Here is a 21,675-nt window from a genome sequence, read left to right as displayed (position 1 = left end):
AACATAAGTGATGTGCCCTCCATTATCTGCTGATCTACCCCAACATGAGTGATGTGCCCTCCATTATCAGCTGAACACATCCAACACCAGTGCTGTGCCCTACATTATCGGTGCTGTGCCCACATTATCAGTGCTGTAACCCCCATTATCAGTGATGTGCCCTCCATTATCAGTGATGTGCCCTCCATCAGTGCTGTACCCCCCATTATCAGTGCTGTGCCCTCCATTATCAGTGCTGTGCCCTCCATTATCAGTGCTGTGCCCTCCATTATCAGCTGAACACCCCCAACATCAGTGCTGTGCCCTCCATTATCAGTGCTGTGCCCTCCATTATCAGTGCTGTGCCCCCCATTATCAGTGCTGTGTCCTCTATTATCAGTGATGTGCCCCCCATTATCAGTGCTGTGCCCTCCATTATCAGTGCTGTGCCCTCCATTATCAGCTGAACACCCTTAACATCAGTGCTGTGCCCTCCATTATCAGTGCTGTGCCCCCCATTATCAGTGCTGTGCCCTCCATTATCAGCTGAACACCCTTAACATCAGTGCTGTGCCCTCCATTATCAGTGCTGTGCCCCCCATTATCAGTGCTGTGCCCCCCATTATCAGTGCTGTGCCCCCCATTATCAGTGCTGTGCCCCTCCATTATCAGTGCTGTGCCCTCCATTATCAGTGCTGTGCCCTCCATTATCAGTGCTGTGCCCTCCATTATCAGCTGAACACCCAACATCAGTGCTGTGCCCTCCATTATCAGTGCTGTGCCCCCCATTATCAGTGCTGTGCCCCCCATTATCAGTGATGTGCCCCCCATTATCAGTGCTGTGCCCCCCATTATCAGTGATGTGCCCCCCCATTATCAGTGCTGTGCCCTCCATTATCAGTGCTGTGCCCTCCATTATCAGTGCTGTGCCCTCCATTATCAGTGCTGTGCCCTCCATTATCAGCTGAACACCCCCAACATCAGTGCTGTGCTCTCCATTATCAGTGCTGTGCCCTCCATTATCAGTGCTGTGCCCCCCATTATCAGTGCTGTGCCCCCCATTATCAGTGCTGTGCCCTCCATTATCAGTGCTGTGCCCTCCATTATCAGTGATGTGCCCCCCATTATCAGTGCTGTGCCCCCCATTATCAGTGCTGTGCCCTCCATTATCAGTGCTGTGCCCTCCATTATCAGTGCTGTGCCCTCCATTATCAGCTGAACACCCCCAACATCAGTGCTGTACCCTCCATTATCAGTGCTGTGCCCTCCATTATCAGTGCTGTGCCCTCCATTATCAGTGCTGTGCCCCCCATTATCAGTGCTGTGCCCCCCATTATCAGTGCTGTGCCCTCCATTATCAGTGCTGTGCCCTCCATTATCAGTTGAACACCCCCAACATCAGTGCTGTGCCCTCCATTATCAGTGCTGCGCCCTCCATTATCAGTGCTGCGCCCTCCATTATCAGTGCTGCGCCCTCCATTATCAGTGCTGTGCCCCCCATTATCAGTGCTGTGCCCCCCATTATCAGTGCTGTGCCCCCATTATCAGTGATGTGCCCTCCCCATTATCAGTGCTGTGCCCTCCATTATCAGTGCTGTGCCCTCCATTATCAGTGCTGTGCCCTCCATTATCAGTGCTGTGCCCTCCATTATCAGCTGAACACCCCCAACATCAGTGCTGTGCCCTCCATTATCAGTGCTGTGCCCTCCATTATCAGTGCTGTGCCCCCCATTATCAGTGCTGTGCCCCCCATTATCAGTGCTGTGCCCTCCATTATCAGTGCTGTGCCCTCCATTATCAGTGATGTGCCCCCCATTATCAGTGATGTGCCCCCCATTATCAGTGATGCGCCCCCCATTATCAGTGCTGCGCCCTCCATTATCAGTGCTGCGCCCTCCATTATCAGTGCTGCGCCCTCCATTATCAGTGCTGTGCCCCCCATTATCAGTGCTGTGCCCCCCATTATCAGTGCTGTGCCCCCCATTATCAGTGATGTGCCCCCCATTATCAGTGCTGTGCCCTCCATTATCAGTGCTGTGCCCTCCATTATCAGTGCTGTGCCCTCCATTATCAGTGCTGTGCCCTCCATTATCAGCTGAACACCCCCAACATCAGTGCTGTGCCCTCCATTATCAGTGCTGTGCCCTCCATTATCAGTGCTGTGCCCCCCATTATCAGTGCTGTGCCCCCCATTATCAGTGCTGTGCCCCCCATTATCAGTGATGTGCCCCCCATTATCAGTGATGTGCCCCCCATTATCAGTGATGTGCCCCCCATTATCAGTGATGTGCCCTCCATTATCAGTGCTGTGCCCTCCATTATCAGTGCTGTGCCCTCCATTATCAGTGCTGTGCCCCCCATTATCAGTGCTGTGCCCCCCATTATCAGTGATGTGCCCCCCCCATTATCAGTGCTGTGCCCTCCATTATCAGTGCTGTGCCCTCCATTATCAGTGCTGTGCCCTCCATTATCAGTGCTGTGCCCTCCATTATCAGCTGAACACCCCCAACATCAGTGCTGTGCCCTCCATTATCAGTGCTGTGCCCTCCATTATCAGTGCTGTGCCCCCCATTATCAGTGCTGTGCCCTCCATTATCAGTGCTGTGCCCTCCATTATCAGTGATGTGCCCCCCATTATCAGTGATGTGCCCCCCATTATCAGTGCTGTGCCCTCCATTATCAGTGCTGTGCCCTCCATTATCAGTGCTGTGCCCTCCATTATCAGCTGAACACCCCCAACATCAGTGCTGTGCCCTCCATTATCAGTGCTGTGCCCTCCATTATCAGTGCTGTGCCCCCCATTATCAGTGCTGTGCCCCCCATTATCAGTGCTGTGCCCCCCATTATCAGTGATGTGCCCCCCATTATCAGTGATGTGCCCCCCATTATCAGTGATGTGCCCCCCATTATCAGTGATGTGCCCTCCATTATCAGTGCTGTGCCCTCCATTATCAGTGATGTGCCCTCCATTATCAGCTGAACGCCCCCAACATCAGTGCTGTGCCCCCCATTCAGTGCTGTGCCCTCCATTATCAGTGCTGTGCCCTCCATTATCAGTGCTGTGCCCTCCATTATCAGTGCTGTGCCCTCCATTATCAGTGATGTGCTCCCCATGATCAGCTGATCACCCCCACGTGTGCCCGGGACATTGTGGGGTTCCCGAAGCCAAACACCAACCACCAGGAGGCGCCGATCCGACAGATATTGATCAGACATCGGTCTATAATTCCAAGGAATATCGTCTGATCTCTCCCAACTCGGACAAACGATCATCAGCAGCGACATTCACCCCGAACAGGACACCCGCAGCCTGCCCTCCGTACACCGGCTCTCTGTACAGCTGTCCGCCCCATCACCGTGCTCGGCTCCGGCTGTACTCACGTGTAGTGTTCGGGAGAGGGTGAGGACGGTCCGGGGCTCACTCAGTGCCGGAGACTGCGGTCTGGACGGTCCGGAGGTCAGTGCCGGAGGCTGCGGTCTGGACGGTCCGGAGGTCGGTGCCGGAGGCTGCGGTGAGGACGGTCCGGGGCTCACTCAGTGCCGGAGGCTGCGGTGAGGACGGTCCGGAGGTCGCTGCTGGAGACTGCGGTCTGGACGGTCCGGAGGTCGGTGCCGGAGGCTGCGGTGAGGACGGTCCGGGGCTCACTCAGTGCTGGAGGCTGCGGTGAGAACGGTCCGGAGGTCGCTGCTGGAGGCTGCGGTGTGGACGGTCCGGGGCTCACTCAGTGCCGGAGGCTGCGGTGTGGACGGTCCGGAGGTCGGTGCTGGAGGCTGCGGAGAGGACGGTCCGGAGGTCGGTTTTGGAGGCTGCGGTGTGGACGGTCCGGGGCTCACTCAGTGCCGGAGGCTGCGGTGTGGACGGTCCGGAGGTCGGTGCTGGAGGCTGCGGTGTGGACGGTCCGGAGGTCGGTGCTGGAGGCTGCGGCTCGGTCTGACGGTGGCGGCGCAGTGTGCCCAGTGTGAGGGTGACACAGGCACTGACAGCATTTAAAGCTCCATCACAGAGAGTCCGGGGGCCGCAGAGTTAATGATTGCTGGCTCCGCCCACTGGGAGCTGGGGGGGGGGGGGGGCAATAGTTACTTTGTGTCCCAACAACTCTGCACCTCCAACATCAGGATCAGAAACTGTAAACATAAAGATCCCAAAACAAGGAGAGAGGATACAGTGTATATACACTGCTGAAAAAAATAAAGGGAACACTAGAATCCCACATCCTAGATATCTCTGAATGAAATATTCCAGTTGTAAATCTGTATTCATTACATAGTGGAATGTGTTCAGAACAATAAAAGCTAAAAATGATCAACATAAATCACAACTAATATCCCACGGAGGTCTGAAGTTGGAATGATGCTCAAAATCAAAGTGGAAAATGAAGTTACAGGCTGATCCAACTTCAGGGGAAATGCCTCAAGACAAAGAAATGATGCTCAGTAGTGTGTGTGGCCTCCACGTGCCTGTATGACATCCCTACAACGCCTGGGCATGCTCCTGATGAGGCAGCGGATGGTCTCCTGAGGGATCTCCTCCCAGACCTGGACTAAAGCATCCGCCAACTTCTGCACAGTCTGTGGTGCAACGTGACATTGGTGGATGGTGCGAGACATGATGTCCCAGATGTGCTCAATCGGATTCAGGTCTGGGGAACAGGCGGCCAGTCCATAGCTTCAATGCCTTCATCTTGCAGGAACTGCTGACACACTCCAGCCACATGAGGTCTGGCATTGTCCTGCATTAGGAGGAACCCAGGGCCAACCGCAGCAGCATATGGTCTCACAAGGGGTCTGAGGATCTCATCTCGGTACCTAATGGCGGTCAGGCTATCTCTGGTGAGCACATGGAAGGCTGTGCGGCCCCCCAAAGAAATGCCACCCCACACCATTACTGACCCACTCCCAATCCGGTCATGCTGGAGGATGTTGCAGGCAGCAGATCGCTCTCCACGGCGTCTCCAGACTCTGTCCCGTCTGTCACATGTGCTCAGTGTGAATCTGCTCTCATCTGTGAAGACCACAGGGCGCCAGTTGCAAATTTGCCAATCCTGGTATTCTGTGGCAAATGCCAAGCATCCTGCACGGTGTGGGGCTGTGAGCACAACCCCCCTCTGTGGACATCGGGCACTCAGACCATTTTCATGGAGTCGGTTTCTAACCGTTTGTGCAGACACATGCACATTTGTGGCCTGCTGGAGGTCATTTTGCAGAGCTCTGGCAGTGCTCCTCCTGTTCCTCTTTGCACAAAGGCTGAGGTAGCGGTTCTGCTGCTGGGTTGTTGCCCTCCTAAGGCCCTCTCCATGGCTCCTGGTGTATTGGCCTGTCTCCTGGTAGGGCCATCAGCCTCTGGACAGTATGCTGACTCAGGTAGTGCAGCTCATCCAGGATGGCACATCAATGCGAGCTGTGGCAAGAAGGTTTGCTGTGTCTGCCAGCGTAGTGTATCCCGCTTTCCAGTTCCGCTTCGGAACTTGCAGCTCTCCGGCGCCCCCCTTACTCTCAGGTCAGTCAGGGAACTACACCTAGGATAATTGGTCACCGGATGGCCACTTCACTGTGGACTGGCTAGCAGGCACGCTGCAGCGAGGGAATTATAAATGCTCAGGCCGCAGCCAGACAATAGCTTATAAAACCCCGTTCCGTCACTGCCAACTCACCTGCCAAGCCCAGAACCCACTTTGCAGCCACCAGCTCAGATTTCTCCACAGAGGGGTTCAGAGCCAACCCAAAATAGTAACGTAATTAACTTCAGAAAACTTTGTATTCATTAATGCTTTTTGCATGCTGTGGGATTGATCCCGACTTCTAATTTAACCCTGTTCTATGGTGCCCTCCATCCTTTGTTCATAACTTCAGAAGACTTAGGGTACGTTTTAGAGCAAGGGAACGAAGCTAGTAAATATTATAACTTTTACTCCATAAAAAGATTAAGGCAGTGTTTATAAAAGGTATATCAAGATTTTACAAGATGAGACAATTTAAAGTATGTACAGCAATTATAAAAAAAAAATAGGGATTAAAACAGAAAGTAACACTCACATGTGCTCAGATCATTTCAGCTAACCATGCTGGTGGGTGGAGTCAAATATCCCAGTTCATCCGAGTGTCTGGATAGTGTGAAGTCCCAGGCAAGAATGAAGGTTGGGTTGAGTGCCGTGCCTTATATTTGCAGGCTTGTGACATAACTAAAGAGGCTGGTTTACCTGCACCGTCCCATCTCCTCAAAATTACAGATTTTACCAGCAATACTTATAATTCTCATAACTTGGCTCACGAATCTAGCAGAGTAACGGCACACACCTCACTAATCTTATTTTGAAATTAGCTTTCTAATTATTCCAAATTCATACTAGTTGTTCCACACGGTTCAGGAGAAATCTGAACTTTGTACTCGTTGTGTTTAGCTGCTTTCACTTACAGTGGTTGACAGATCTACCGATGAAAATTCGCAATATGCACTCATTATTTTTCTAGCCCAAATCGGTGGCCCAATATCATACTATAATAGAACAAAGAGAGACTATACCAATTTTAGCTGGCACTAGATGGGAGAATTGTCTACCGCAGCTACAAGGGCAATAAACATTCTTTTGGTGGGAGGGAATGAGAGGTTTGGGATTCACACACACACACTCACAATGTTGTAGATAAACTTGGCACACGTGGTTAAATGAAAGTGAGATTTAATTGAAAGAGAGTACATACAATATTGACGTTTCGGTCTCAGGTTAGACCTTCATCAATGTACCTCTCTTAGAGTATTTCATAGATTGACGTTCTAATAGGAGATTAATCCCTCTGCTTGTGGCTGGTACAGCTATAAATAGCAGGCTACACTTGGCGCCGATGCTGTGCTGTGCGGACGCGGCAGCCACCGCTCGACACTCAGGACGAGCGGTGGATGCCGCGTCCGCACAGCACAGCATCGGCGCCAAGTGTAGCCTGCTATTTATAGCTGTACCAGCCACAAGCAGAGGGATTAATCTCCTATTAGAGCGTCAATCTATGAAATACTCTAAGAGAGGTACATTGATGAAGGTCTAACCTGAGACCGAAACGTCAATATTGTATGTACTCTTTCAATTAAATCTCACTTTCATTTGACCACGTGTGTGCCAAGTTTATCTACAACATAAGTACGGTTTGGGCACCTACTTGTGCACCACAATTTATAGTAGTGCCTACGGCTATCTTATATACACACACACACACACACACACACACACACACACACACACACAGCAGCAGAAACGAAGAGAGGGGGGTCGGACTAGCCCACAGTGTGTGTGATAACAAGGAAAACTAAAAATCATATTATACATTATCGTCACACCTCCCCTTCTGGTGTGTGCTACATAGTAACATAGTAACATAGTAACATAGTTAGTAAGGCCGAAAAAAGACATTTGTCCATCCAGTTCAGCCTATATTCCATCATAATAAATACCCAGATCTACGTCCTTCTACAGAACCTAATAATTGTATGATACAATATTGTTCTGCTCCAGGAAGACATCCAGGCCTCTCTTGAACCCCTCGACTGAGTTCGCCATCACCACCTCCTCAGGCAAGCAATTCCAGATTCTCACTGCCCTAACAGTAAAGAATCCTCTTCTATGTTGGTGGAAAAACCTTCTCTCCTCCAGACGCAAAGAATGCCCCCTTGTGCCCGTCACCTTCCTTGGTATAAACAGATCCTCAGCGAGATATTTGTATTGTCCCCTTATATACTTATACATGGTTATTAGATCGCCCCTCAGTCGTCTTTTTTCTAGACTAAATAATCCTAATTTCGCTAATCTATCTGGGTATTGTAGTTCTCCCATCCCCTTTATTAATTTTGTTGCCCTCCTTTGTACTCTCTCTAGTTCCATTATATCCTTCCTGAGCACCGGTGCCCAAAACTGGACACAGTACTCCATGTGCGGTCTAACTAGGGATTTGTACAGAGGCAGTATAATGCTCTCATCATGTGTATCCAGACCTCTTTTAATGCACCCCATGATCCTGTTTGCCTTGGCAGCTGCTGCCTGGCACTGGCTGCTCCAGGTAAGTTTATCATTAACTAGGATCCCCAAGTCCTTCTCCCTGTCAGATTTACCCAGTGGTTTCCCATTCAGTGTGTAATGGTGATATTGATTCCCTCTTCCCATGTGTATAACCTTACATTTATCATTGTTAAACCTCATCTGCCACCTTTCAGCCCAAGTTTCCAACTTATCCAGATCCATCTGTAGCAGAATACTATCTTCTCTTGTATTAACTGCTTTACATAGTTTTGTATCATCTGCAAATATCGATATTTTACTGTGTAAACCTTCTACCAGATCATTAATGAATATGTTGAAGAGAACAGGTCCCAATACTGACCCCTGCGGTACCCCACTGGTCACAGCGACCCAGTTAGAGACTATACCATTTATAACCACCCTCTGCTTTCTATCACTAAGCCAGTTACTAACCCATTTACACACAATTTCCCCCAGACCAAGCATTCTCATTTTGTGTACCAACCTCTTGTGCGGCACGGTATCAAACGCTTTGGAAAAATCGAGATATACCACGTCCAATGACTCACCGTGGTCCAGCCTATAGCTTACCTCTTCATAAAAACTGATTAGATTGGTTTGACAGGAGCGATTTCTCATAAACCCATGCTGATATGGAGTTAAACAGTTATTCTCATTGAGATAATCCAGAATAACATCCCTCAGAAACCCTTCAAATATTTTACCAACAATAGAGGTTAGACTTACTGGCCTATAATTTCCAGGTTCACTTTTAGAGCCCTTTTTGAATATTGGCACCACATTTGCTATGCGCCAGTCCTGTGGAACAGACCCTGTCGCTATAGAGTCACTAAAAATAAGAAATAATGGTTTATCTATTACATTACTTAGTTCTCTTAGTACTCGTGGGTGTATGCCATCCGGACCCGGAGATTTATCTATTTTAATCTTATTTAGCCGGTTTCGCACCTCTTCTTGGGTTAGATTGGTGACCCTTAATATAGGGTTTTCATTGTTTCTTGGGATTTCACCTAGCATTTCATTTTCCACCGTGAATACCGTGGAGAAGAAGGTGTTTAATATGTTAGCTTTTTCCTCGTCATCTACAACCATTCTTTCCTCACTATTTTTTAAGGGGCCTACATTTTCAGTTTTTATTCTTTTACTATTGATATAGTTGAAGAACAGTTTGGGATTAGTTTTACTCTCCTTAGCAATGTGCTTCTCTGTTTCCTTTTTGGCAGCTTTAATTAGTTTTTTAGATAAAGTATTTTTCTCCCTATAGTTTTTTAGAGCTTCAATGGTGCCATCCTGCTTTAGTAGTGCAAATGCTTTCTTTTTACTGTTAATTGCCTGTCTTACTTCTTTGTTTAGCCACATTGGGTTTTTCCTATTTCTAGTCCTTTTATTCCCACAAGGTATAAACCGCTTACACTGCCTATTTAGGATGTTCTTAAACATTTCCCATTTATTATCTGTATTCTCATTTCTGAGGATATTGTCCCAGTCTACCAGATTAAGGGCATCTCTAAGCTGTTCAAACTTTGCCTTCCTAAAGTTCAGTGTTTTTGTGACTCCCTGACAAGTCCCCCTAGTGAAAGACAGGTGAAACTGCACAATATTGTGGTCGCTATTTCCTAGATGCCCGACCACCTGCAGATTTGTTATTCTGTCAGGTCTATTAGATAGTATTAGGTCTAAAAGTGCTGCTCCTCTGGTTGGATTCTGCACCAATTGTGAAAGATAATTTTTCTTGGTTATTAGCAGAAACCTGTTGCCTTTATGGGTTTCACAGGTTTCTGTTTCCCAGTTAATATCCGGGTAGTTAAAGTCCCCCATAACCAGGACCTCATTATGGGTTGCAGCTTCATCTATCTGCTTTAGAAGTAGACTTTCCATGGTTTCTGTTATATTTGGGGGTTTGTAACAGACCCCAATGAGAATTTTGTTACCATTTTTCCCTCCATGAATTTTGACCCATATGGACTCGACATCCTCATTTCCTTCGCTAATATCCTCCCTTAAAGTGGACTTTAGACAAGACTTTACATAGAGACAAACCCCTCCTCCTCTCCGATTTTTACGATCCTTTCTAAACAGACTGTAACCCTGTAAGTTAACTGCCCAGTCATAGCTTTCATCTAACCATGTCTCGGTTATTCCCACTATGTCAAAGTTACCTGTAGATATTTCTGCTTCTAGTTCTTCCATCTTGTTTGTCAGGCTTCTGGCGTTTGCGAGCATGCAGTTTAGAGGATTTTGTTTTGTTCCAATCTCCTCACTGTGGATTGTTTTAGAAATGTTCTTACCTCCCTTCTGAGTATGTTTTCCTGGGTCGTCTTTGTTCGAGTCTAATGTTTTTCTTCCCGTCCCCTCTTCTTCTAGTTTAACGCCCTCCTGATGAGTGTAGCGAGTCTTCTGGCGAATGTGTGTTTCCCAGGTTTGTTGAGGTGTAGTCCGTCTCTGGCGAGGAGTCCATCATACCAGTAATTCACACCGTGGTCCAGGAATCCAAATCCTTGTTGTCTGCACCATCGTCTTAGCCAGTTGTTTGCATCAAGGATCCTGTTCCATCTCCTGGTGCCATGCCCGTCTACTGGAAGGATAGAAGAAAAAACTACCTGTGCATCCAGTTCCTTTACTTTCTTCCCCAACTCTTCAAAGTCCTTGCAGATTGTCGGTAGGTCCTTCCTTGCCGTGTCATTGGTGCCAACATGTATCAGAAGAAATGGGTGGACGTCCTTGGAGCTGAAGAGCTTTGGTATACTATCGGTCACATCCTTGATCATCGCACCTGGAAGGCAGCATACTTCTCTTGCAGTTATGTCCGGTCTGCAGATGGCTGCTTCGGTGCCTCTCAGTAGTGAGTCTCCCACCACCACCACTCTTCGTTGCTTCTTGGCTGTACTTTTTTCTGTCACTTGTTGCTGTGTGCCCTTTTCTTTTTTGCTTGCTGGTATTGCTTCATTCTTAGGTGTGCCATCTTCATCCTCTACAAAGATTTGATATCGGTTCTTCAGTTGTGTGGTTGGTGATTTCTCCATGGTCTTCTTGCTTCTTTTGGTCACATGCTTCCACTCATCTGCTTTTGGAGGTTCTCTGACACTTTTTGCACCTTCTGTGACCAGTAGAGATGCTTCTGTTCTGTCTAGAAAGTATTCATTCTCTTTGATGAGTTTCAAAGTTGCTATTCTTTCTTCCAGACCCCGCACCTTTTCTTCTAAAAGGGCCACTAGTCTACACTTCTGACAGGTGAAATTGGATTCTTCTTCTGGTCGATCTGTGAACATGTAGCACATGCTGCAGCTCACCATGTAGGTTGTCACATCTGCCATGTTGCTCCTAGATCCTGCTGACTTGCTGTGTGTTTTCCTTCTTGTGTAATCTACTCAGCCAAGCTCTCTTGCAATAATGTCCTACAGGCAAAAATTACGGCGCGCGGTTTGGTGATGCTTTCGAAGCAGCTGGTCCCGGCTGTACCCAACGATCTTCTAGCTTAGGGAGACTTCGCTTCTCCCAGAAGGCACCTGGAATATGCAAATTAGCCTCCTGAAGCTTGAATCCCTGGTTTGGTGATGCTTTCGAAGCAGCTGGTCCCGGCTGTACCCAACGATCTTCTAGCTTAGGGAGACTTCGCTTCTCCCAGAAGGCACCTGGAATATGCAAATTAGCCTCCTGAAGCTTGAATCCCTGGTTTGGTGATGCTTTCGAAGCAGCTGGTCCCGGCTGTACTCAACGATCTTCTAGCTTAGGGAGACTTCGCTTCTCCCAGAAGGCACCTGGAATATGCAAATTAGCCTCCTGAAGCTTGAATCCCTGGTTTGGTGATGCTTTCGAAGCAGCTGGTCCCGGCTGTACCCAACGATCTTCTAGCTTAGGGAGACTTCGCTTCTCCCAGAAGGCACCTGGAATATGCAAATTAGCCTCCTGAAGCTTGAATCCCTGGTTTGGTGATGCTTTCGAAGCAGCTGGTCCCGGCTGTACCCAACGATCTTCTAGCTTAGGGAGACTTCGCTTCTCCCAGAAGGCACCTGGAATATGCAAATTAGCCTCCTGAAGCTTGAATCCCTGGTTTGGTGATGCTTTCGAAGCAGCTGGTCCCGGCTGTACCCAACGATCTTCTAGCTTAGGGAGACTTCGCTTCTCCCAGAAGGCACCTGGAATATGCAAATTAGCCTCCTGAAGCTTGAATCCCTGGTTTGGTGATGCTTTCGAAGCAGCTGGTCCCGGCTGTACCCAACGATCTTCTAGCTTAGGGAGACTTCGCTTCTCCCAGAAGGCACCTGGAATATGCAAATTAGCCTCCTGAAGCTTGAATCCCTGGTTTGGTGATGCTTTCGAAGCAGCTGGTCCCGGCTGTACCCAACGATCTTCTAGCTTAGGGAGACTTCGCTTCTCCCAGAAGGCACCTGGAATATGCAAATTAGCCTCCTGAAGCTTGAATCCCTGGTTTGGTGATGCTTTCGAAGCAGCTGGTCCCGGCTGTACCCAACGATCTTCTAGCTTAGGGAGACTTCGCTTCTCCCAGAAGGCACCTGGAATATGCAAATTAGCCTCCTGAAGCTTGAATCCCTGGTTTGGTGATGCTTTCGAAGCAGCTGGTCCCGGCTGTACCCAACGATCTTCTAGCTTAGGGAGACTTCGCTTCTCCCAGAAGGCACCTGGAATATGCAAATTAGCCTCCTGAAGCTTGAATCCCTGGTTTGGTGATGCTTTCGAAGCAGCTGGTCCCGGCTGTACCCAACGATCTTCTAGCTTAGGGAGACTTCGCTTCTCCCAGAAGGCACCTGGAATATGCAAATTAGCCTCCTGAAGCTTGAATCCCTGGTTTGGTGATGCTTTCGAAGCAGCTGGTCCCGGCTGTACCCAACGATCTTCTAGCTTAGGGAGACTTCGCTTCTCCCAGAAGGCACCTGGAATATGCAAATTAGCCTCCTGAAGCTTGAATCCCTGGTTTGGTGATGCTTTCGAAGCAGCTGGTCCCGGCTGTACCCAACGATCTTCTAGCTTAGGGAGACTTCGCTTCTCCCAGAAGGCACCTGGAATATGCAAATTAGCCTCCTGAAGCTTGAATCCCTGGTTTGGTGATGCTTTCGAAGCAGCTGGTCCCGGCTGTACCCAACGATCTTCTAGCTTAGGGAGACTTCGCTTCTCCCAGAAGGCACCTGGAATATGCAAATTAGCCTCCTGAAGCTTGAATCCCTGGTTTGGTGATGCTTTCGAAGCAGCTGGTCCCGGCTGTACCCAACGATCTTCTAGCTTAGGGAGACTTCGCTTCTCCCAGAAGGCACCTGGAATATGCAAATTAGCCTCCTGAAGCTTGAATCCCTGGTTTGGTGATGCTTTCGAAGCAGCTACGGAGGCAGAACATCTCGGTACTCCGCCATGCACACCTCAGCCGATTCACCCTGGCGGGACAACCCATGCTCCCTGCCCATTTTGAGTTTGATGGTGAAGTCAAACTGCTGAAGGGCAAGGCTCCAGCATAGCAACCTTCCGTTGGTTCCACACATGTCTTTTAGCCAGCGCTGAGAGTTGTTGCCAGTCACCACAGTGAAGGTGCGACCATACAAGTAGGGCTACAAGTGCTGCAGGGCCCAGACTATGACCAGGCACTCCTTCTCGATGGTGGAGTAGGTCACTTCCCTCGGCAGAAGTTTCCAGCTCAGGTACAACACAAAGTGCTCTTGGTCCTCCGAGTCAACCTGGCTGAGCACAGCACGGAGGCCAAACTTGCTGGCATCGGTCTGCACCAAGAATGGTCGACTGCTGTCGACTGCTTTCAACACAGGGGCGTTGCACAGTGCTGTTTTCAATGCCTGGAAGGCCCCCTCACAGCCGTTGGTCCAGTTGACGATGTGAGGTAGCTTCTTCCTGGTGAGGTCCGTCAAGGGTTTTGCCAGGCTACTATAGTGCTGTATGAAGCGCCTATAGTACCCTGCAGTGCCCAGGAAGGACATCACCTGTTTCTTGGTCCTGAGGGTGGGCCAGTTCATGATCACTCCCACTTTCTCAGGCTCTGGCTTTAGGCTGCCTGAAGCTTATCCTTTGGTACAAGGACCAGCACCCGCACCTTTTGACCTAGTGGTAGGTCTGCTCCTGGGCATTCTGGTCGTACCAGTGCTTCTGATCAGCCTGAGTGTTGTGAATTCTGCTCTTGGGCTCCCTCCGGTGGTTGTTGATGGTAATGCAGTTATTCCTGAGCAGCAGTCTTGGACAGGTGTTTCTGCTAATTGCAATTCAGACTGGGGTATTTAGCTGTGCAGGACTCATTAGTCCTTGCCAGTAGTCAATGTTCCTTTGGAAGTGTTGGTCCTCTGCCTGGCCCCTCCTGCTTGCTGCCAATTCAGCTAAGATAAGTGTTTTCTTCATTTTTTTAGACACACTGCTGTGTGTTTATTTTCTGTGCTTATCTTGTTTCTATTTTGTTCCTGCTAGACTGTGCCTGTTGTTTTTCGCAGTCTAGTTGGACTCGCTGGAGTCGCAGATATACTCTCCACATCTTTAGTTAGGTGGTGGAGTGACGTGGCTGAGCACTCCTGCACCTGTGGACACATCAACCTTTGCCGAAAAATGGTTATCAGGTTCAGTTGGCACATTTACATCAGTTTCAGCAACATCCCTAGAGAAAAACTGGTTATCAGATGCATCATTACTAGATAAAGCATCGTCAGGTAGCACATGCGATTTCCCATCATCATCATTCTCAGGGTTAACGTTACCCTTATTAGCAGATTGGGGAGGGGTGTCAGGGACGTAGTATGCAACCATCCTCCCAAAATCAGTCCCCAATAAAACATCAGTGGGCAAGTTATCGGATAGCCCCACTTCCTCCACCCCGCTCCAGGCACCCCGATCTATATAAACCCGGGCCATCGGTAAGGGACAGCTGATGCCCCCAATCCCGGTGACAGTCAGGGTTTTCCCCGGAATAATCTCTACAGGGGCCGCCAGTTCGGGTCGGATGAGGGTCCGTTCAGCCTCGGTGTCCATGAGGCCTGTAGCAACATGGCCCTCCACGGTGACATGCTGCACGTTGTCACACACCCTCCCAACCACACCACCCACCAAAAGAACTGCTGCATTAGGCCCTGGGGCCTTGGCTGGGGGGTTCTTCTGTTTCGCTGGACAGTAGGCACTGATATGACCAGTCAGTTTGCAGGAAAAACACTGGTGGGTCGGTGGTAGGTCTGGTGCTGTTGGCAACAGGGACGGGGCCTCTGGTGTGTTGGCTAGCAGGGGCACTGACGTTGGTTGCAGGCTTACCCCCTCTCCAGCTGGCAGTGACTGGCTTCCGCACTTCCGATCTACAGTTGGCCTCATAGGCATCGGCAATCTGCGCTGCTTTCGTCACGTCTTTGCGTACTCTGTCCATCACGAACTGTTGCACCTCAGCTGGGCAAAGATGTAAGAACTGGTCTTTGATCATCAGGTCCCACAGCTGTGAAAAGGTGGTCACTGACAGTCCTTGGGTTCACTGGTCAAAGTGGGTCGCGAGACATTGCGCCACATCACTGTAACTGTCGTGTGGGCCACGTTGGAGGTTCCGGAACTTTCTACGGTAAACCTCGGGTGTAAGCTGGTACTTGCTTATCAGGGCCTGCTTGACGGCCTTATAGTCACCATCTTGTTCTTCAGGGAGGGCAGCAAACGCCTCCAGAGCTTTGTCTCTCAGCCCTGGGATAAGGTATCGTGCCCATTGGTCCCCAAGCAACCCGTACTGTCTGCAGGTTTTTTCAAAGGCCCGCAGAAAAGTGTCCAAGTCCCTGTCCTTTTCCATCACAGGAAAGTGCTCGGGCCGGGGCTTCGGTATCTGAGCGCTGTTGGGCTCCGGGCGGTGGAGGGTATCATTCCCTGCCGGACCATCTCCAGTACATATTATCGCTGGGCTTGATGCTCAGCCTGGGCATCCTGCCGGTATTGCTGAATCAGCTGCAGACGTCCATCATGGTCGTCAGCGGGGAGTTGTTCCAAGGCCGCCAGCAGGTGGGGGTCCAATTCGCCCTGGTTGCTAGTAAGGCCGGCATTCAGTGCAGCACCACCTCTGTTTGGGCCGGGTTCTGCACCCGCTGGGCTCTGGCTGTTTTCCCGTTGCACCAGAGCTACGACTAGTTGGCCTTTGTTTTTGTTTGTGGTGTCGATCTGCCACACCCTGCAAAGGGCAATAAGAGTGTCCTTCTTAAGCTGCTTATACCACTCTTCTCCCATCGCAGCCATGGTTGCCAAATAAAAGATAGGATAGAAAAATTAAGATAAGGGTAGGGGATAATTACCTGTACACACAATTGTCTCAGGACTAATAAACACTGAGTTCATTCTCCAGACTATTGCTGGGATGAGGGATGATTGCTCAAACTAGATCATTAATGCTCTATGATCCCACCGCTCTGCCACCAATATGTCACGAATCCCACCATGCTGCCACCAATAGGTCACGGATCAGGGGGTGACCTTTGGCCAGCACACGGCTATCACATGTGCAGGGGGGCTTATCTTAGTTATCCCACCACTGCTACAATGTGAGGAAAACACAAACAAGGCTATTGACCTACCATTTTACTGCAGAGGCTTATTTTAGTTATCCCACTGCTGCTACAATATAACACGAACTGCAGGGATTTATGTGTATTCCGCTTTCCAGTTCTGCTTCGGAAATTGCAGCTCTCCGGCGCCCCCCTTACCCTCAGGTCAGTCAGGGAACTACACCTAGGATAATTGGTCGCCGGATGGGCCGCTTCACTGCGGACGGACTAGCAGGCACGCTGCAGCGAGGGAATTATAAATGTTCAGGCCACAGCCAGACAATAGCTTATAAAACCCCGTTCCGTCACTGCCAGATCGCGTGCCTAGCCCGGAACCCACTTTGCTGCCACCAGCTCAGATTTCTCCACAGAGGGGTTCAGAGCCAACCCACATTAGTAGCGTAATTAACTTCAGAAGACTTAGGGTACGTTTTAGAGCTAGGGAACGAAGCTAGTAAATAGTATAACTTTTACTCCATAGAAATATTAGGCAGTGTTTATAAAAGGTATATCCAGATATTACAAGATGAGACAATTTAAAGTATGTACAGCAATTATAAAAAAAGGATTAAAACAGAAAGTAACACATGTGCTCAGATCATTTCAGCTAACCATGCTGGTGGGCAGAGCCAAATATCCCAGTTCATCAGGGAGTCTGGATAGTGTGAAGTCCCAGGTAAGAATGAAGGTTGGGTTGAGTGCCGTACCTTATACTTGCAGGCTTGTGACATCACTAAAGAGGCTGGTTTACCTGCACTCTCCCCTCTCCTCAAAGTTACAGATTTTACTAGCAATACTTATAATTGTCATAATTTGGCTCATGAATCTAGCAGAGTAACGGCATACACCTCACTAATCTTATTTTGAAATTAGCTTTCTAATGATACCAAATTCGTACTAGTTGTTCCACACTGTTGAGGAGAAATCGACACTTTGTACTCGTTGTGTTTAGCTGCTAGCACGTACAGTGGTTGACAGATCTACCGATGGAAATTCGCAATATGTACTCCTTATTTTTCTAGCCCAAATCGGTGGCCCAATATCTTACTATAATAGATCAAAGAACCTCATGTCTTTTGAGAGAGACTATGCCAGTTTTAGCTGGTACTAGATGGGAGAATTGTCTACCGCAGCTACAGGGGCAATAAACATTCTTTTGGTGGGAGGTAATGAGAGGTTTGGGATTCACACACACACAGCAGCAGAAGCGAAGAGAGAGGGGTCGGACTAGCACACAGCGTGTGATAACAAGGAAAACTAAAAATCATATTATACATTATCGTCACAATATATATATATATATATATATATATATATATATATACACATCTGACATATGAAGACTAAACATTGGAGACACACATGGACAAAATTGTTGGTCTGTTCTGATAAAGTAAGAAAATGCCACACTGGACACTGAAATAAGTTAAAACTGTAGGAATTTTCAATTTAAATTTCCTGAATATTGGTAATGACAATCAGACTTCGCTTGTGAATTGTAGTTGAACAGAAAAAAGAAAAGAAAAATACAAAATAAACTAATGAAAATGGTCTGGACACAAATGATGGCTTCCTTAGAAAAGATTGAAAATAATGTGACCCTAGGGACCTGTTATACTATGGAGCATCCTGCAATTGATATCACAGGTGTCTACAAACTGAAAAGTAGTCACTGTGCTGTTTGTTATCATGGTTGGACCACACCAAACATGGAGCAGAGAAAGCTGAAGAGAGAAGAAGATTAGAAAGATAATTATAGGCAGTCTATAAAATGATGGACTGGGGAGGTAAACTGGAGAAGGCGACTGCACACCCGAGACCCAAGGAGCCGTCTGCTCAAGAGGACCTGCCAAAATATACTCACGGGGAGTCACCCAAATGGCTTTTGTCAGTTTCCACTTAATTCAGTGACCGATGTGGAGTTTTCATATGTCACCAGAAGCGACCGATATTTCGTCCACGAGTGTATCTGTATATACTCCCGGCACATAGACACTGGCTACAGTATATAAAAACAGAATTGTGAAAATAACGCTGGCGGGGACGGCTGCCATCATAACTACAATAAGCCTGACCGTGCATTCCAGTACATTGCTGGTGCCATTCACCCATACACTATAAGGTCTACTGTACACTATGTGGTCTACCGTATAGTGACCGTGGGTGACCGTATAGTGTATGGGGGAATGGCCCCAGCAATGTACTGGAATGCACGGTCAGGCGGAGGACAGTTCTGGAGTGCAACCCTTGGATGTCATTGAGGATTGTCCCACCGATTACCTCTCTAAGGGTCAGACTGCACCTGAGTCCTGGCTGGGTGACCGCCCTGGTCATCTGATTAGCCCCATACAATCCCAACAATGGAGAACAAGCAATGTGTGGATCAAAGAACACAAACAAAACCTGGAGCCTCCACCTTATCTGCAGCCATTGTGCTACAGTACATGTCATATATGGGCCCAGAGATCTCATCATGGGGCCACTGGTGCAACCTGGGAAATAAGGAAGGTGGAGGATAAACATCCCCTTTAGAGTGCTCAGTGTAATGTTTGTGTTTGTACTGCAGGAGGCGCTCTTCTACACAAGGACATGAGATGTTGCAATGGCTCCTAGAGATTGCGGTATATCACATATGTGGCTCCATTGTGGAGGGTGGTGGTTACTGAATCCCACAACCAAGTTCATGCCGCGTTTGACCCCAACGTCACAGACCACATCGGGGTAACTATATGCTCTGTCGTTTCACAAAGGCCAAAAATGATGTCCGAAAGCGCACACAGTGACTCCATCTGCCCCATTACAGTCCATGACCCTGTCGCCCCATAGACCCAAATCCCATTTCCCAGGGCCTCAGAGGGACCCGGCCTTAGACACCAGGGCCCGGGAGTGAATCCCACTGATGCTATAATAAACGTATCATTCCTGCGTTGTCAGAGAGAAGACTAATAAAGTTAGAGCTTTTTGTATGTTTTGTGCTCTATTGTACACATTTTTATTACTGGTCTTTTATGTTTTTCTCCAGGTTTTGCTTTCTCATCATTTCTGCAATTAGCATAGAGAGAATCTGCAGAATCAGGTTAGTTATGATGTCTGATCCCACAATACTTACAGTTCTCAGCCAGTTTATTGGCTGATAGTTAAAGTTTAGTATTAACCCTGGGACAATTGTGTGATGTGTCACGAATCTGCCGCCAAGGACGTCAGATCTTCGAGACACAACAAGCCTCAGACAAGATAGGATCTTATGTATCTCTGTATACAGGGAGCTCCCCCTAGTGGTGGCTGCAGACAGGATCTTATCATGTATCTGTATACAGGGAGCTCCCCCTAGTGGTGGCTGTAGACAGGATCTTATCATGTATCTCTGTATACAGGGGGCTCCCCCTAGTGGTGGCTGCACACGGGATCTTATCATGTATCTCTGTATACAGGGAGCTCCCCCTAGTGGTGGCTGCAGACAGGATCTTATGTATCTCTGTATACAGGGAGCTCCCCCTAGTGGTGGCTGCAGGCAGGATCTTATGTATCTCTGTATACAGGGAGCTCCCCCTAGTGATGGCTGCAGACAGGATCTTATCATGTGTCTCTGTATACAGGGAGCTCCCCCTAGTGGTGGCTGCAGACAGGATCTTATCATGTATCTCTGTATACAGGGAGCTCCCCCTAGTGGTGGCTGCAGACAGGATCTTATCATGTATCTCTGTATACAGGGAGCTCCCCCTAGTGGTGGCTGCAGACAGGATCTTATCATGTATCTCTGTATACAGGGAGCTCCCCCTAGTGATGGCTGCAGACAGGATCTTATCATGTATCTCTGTATACAGGGAGCTCCCCTAGTGGTGACTGCAGACAGGATCTTATCATGAATCTCTGTATACAGGGAGCTCCCCCTAGTGATGGCTGCAGACAGGATCTTATCATATATCTCTCTATACAGGGAGCTCCCCCTAGTGGTGGCTGCAGACAGGATCTTATCATATATCTCTGTATACAGGGAGCTCCCCCTAGTGGTGGCTGCAGACAGGATCTTATCATGTATCTCTGTATACAGGGAGCTCCCCCTAGTGGTGGCTGCAGACAGGATCTTATCATGTATTTCTGTATACAGGGAGCTCCCCCTAGTGATGGCTGCAGACAGGATCTTATCATGTATCTCTGTATACAGGGAGCTCCCCTAGTGGTGACTGCAGACAGGATCTTATCATGTATCTCTGTATACAGGGAGCTCCCCCTAGTGATGGCTGCAGAAAGGATCTTATCATGTATCTCTGTATACAGGGAACTCCCCTAGTGGTGACTGCAGACAGGATCTTATCATGTATCTCTGTATACAGGGAGCTCCCCCTACTGGTGGCTGCAGACAGGATCTTATCATGAATCTCTGTATACAGGGAGCTCCCCCTAGTGGTGGCTGCAGACAGGATCTTATCATGAATCTCTGTATACAGGGAGCTCCCCCTAGTGGTGGCTGCAGACAGGATCTTATCATGTATCTTTGTATACAGGGAGCTCCCCCTAGTGGTGGCTGCAGACAGGATCTTATGTATCTCTGTATACAGGGAGCTCCCCCTAGTGGTGGCTGCAGACAGGATCTTATCATGTATCTCTGTATACAGGGAGCTCCCCCTAGTGGTGGCTGCAGACAGGATCTTATCATGCATCTCTGTATACAGGGAGCTCCTCCTAGTGGTGACTGCAGACAGGATCTTATCGTGTATCTGTATACAGGGAGCTCCCCCTCGTGGTGGCTGCAGACAGGATCTTATCATGTATCTCTGTATACAGGGAGCTCCCCTAGTGGTGACTGCAGACAGGATCTTATCATGTATCTCTGTATACAGGGAGTTCCCCCTAGTGGTGGCTGCAGACAGAATCTTATCATGTATATCTGTATATAGGGAGCTCCCCCTAGTGATGGCTGCAGACAGGATCTTATCATGTATCTCTGTATACAGGGAGCTCCCCCTAGTGGTGACTGCAGACAGGATCTTATCGTGTATCTGTATACAGGGAGCTCCCCCTAGTGGAGGCTGCAGACAGGATCTTATCATGTATCTCTGTATACAGGGAGCTCCCCCTACTGGTGGCTGCAGACAGGATCTTATCATGTATCTCTGTATACAGGGAGCTCCCCCTAGTGGTGACTGCAGACAGGATCTTATCATGTATCT

The 21,675-nt window shown here is 48.7% G+C and overlaps 1 protein-coding gene across 1 annotated transcript in view; it reads right to left on the bottom strand.

Annotated features, from left to right (window-relative positions):
* The window catches only part of SLC38A3 (solute carrier family 38 member 3), a 90,130-nt gene extending 86,565 nt beyond the window's left edge, over nt 1-3,565 (bottom strand). The window contains exon 1 of the mRNA XM_069736026.1: nt 3,361-3,565. The gene's annotated coding sequence lies outside the window, so the exon portion shown is untranslated. The remainder of the gene's footprint in view (nt 1-3,360) is intronic.
* Nucleotides 3,566-21,675: the final 18,110 nt, after the last annotated feature.

The sequence above is a fragment of the Ranitomeya imitator genome, chromosome 8 (assembly GCF_032444005.1).
Source record: "Ranitomeya imitator isolate aRanImi1 chromosome 8, aRanImi1.pri, whole genome shotgun sequence".
Taxonomy (NCBI): Eukaryota; Metazoa; Chordata; class Amphibia; order Anura; family Dendrobatidae; genus Ranitomeya; species Ranitomeya imitator.
This window is presented reverse-complemented; position numbering and strand designations above follow the sequence as displayed.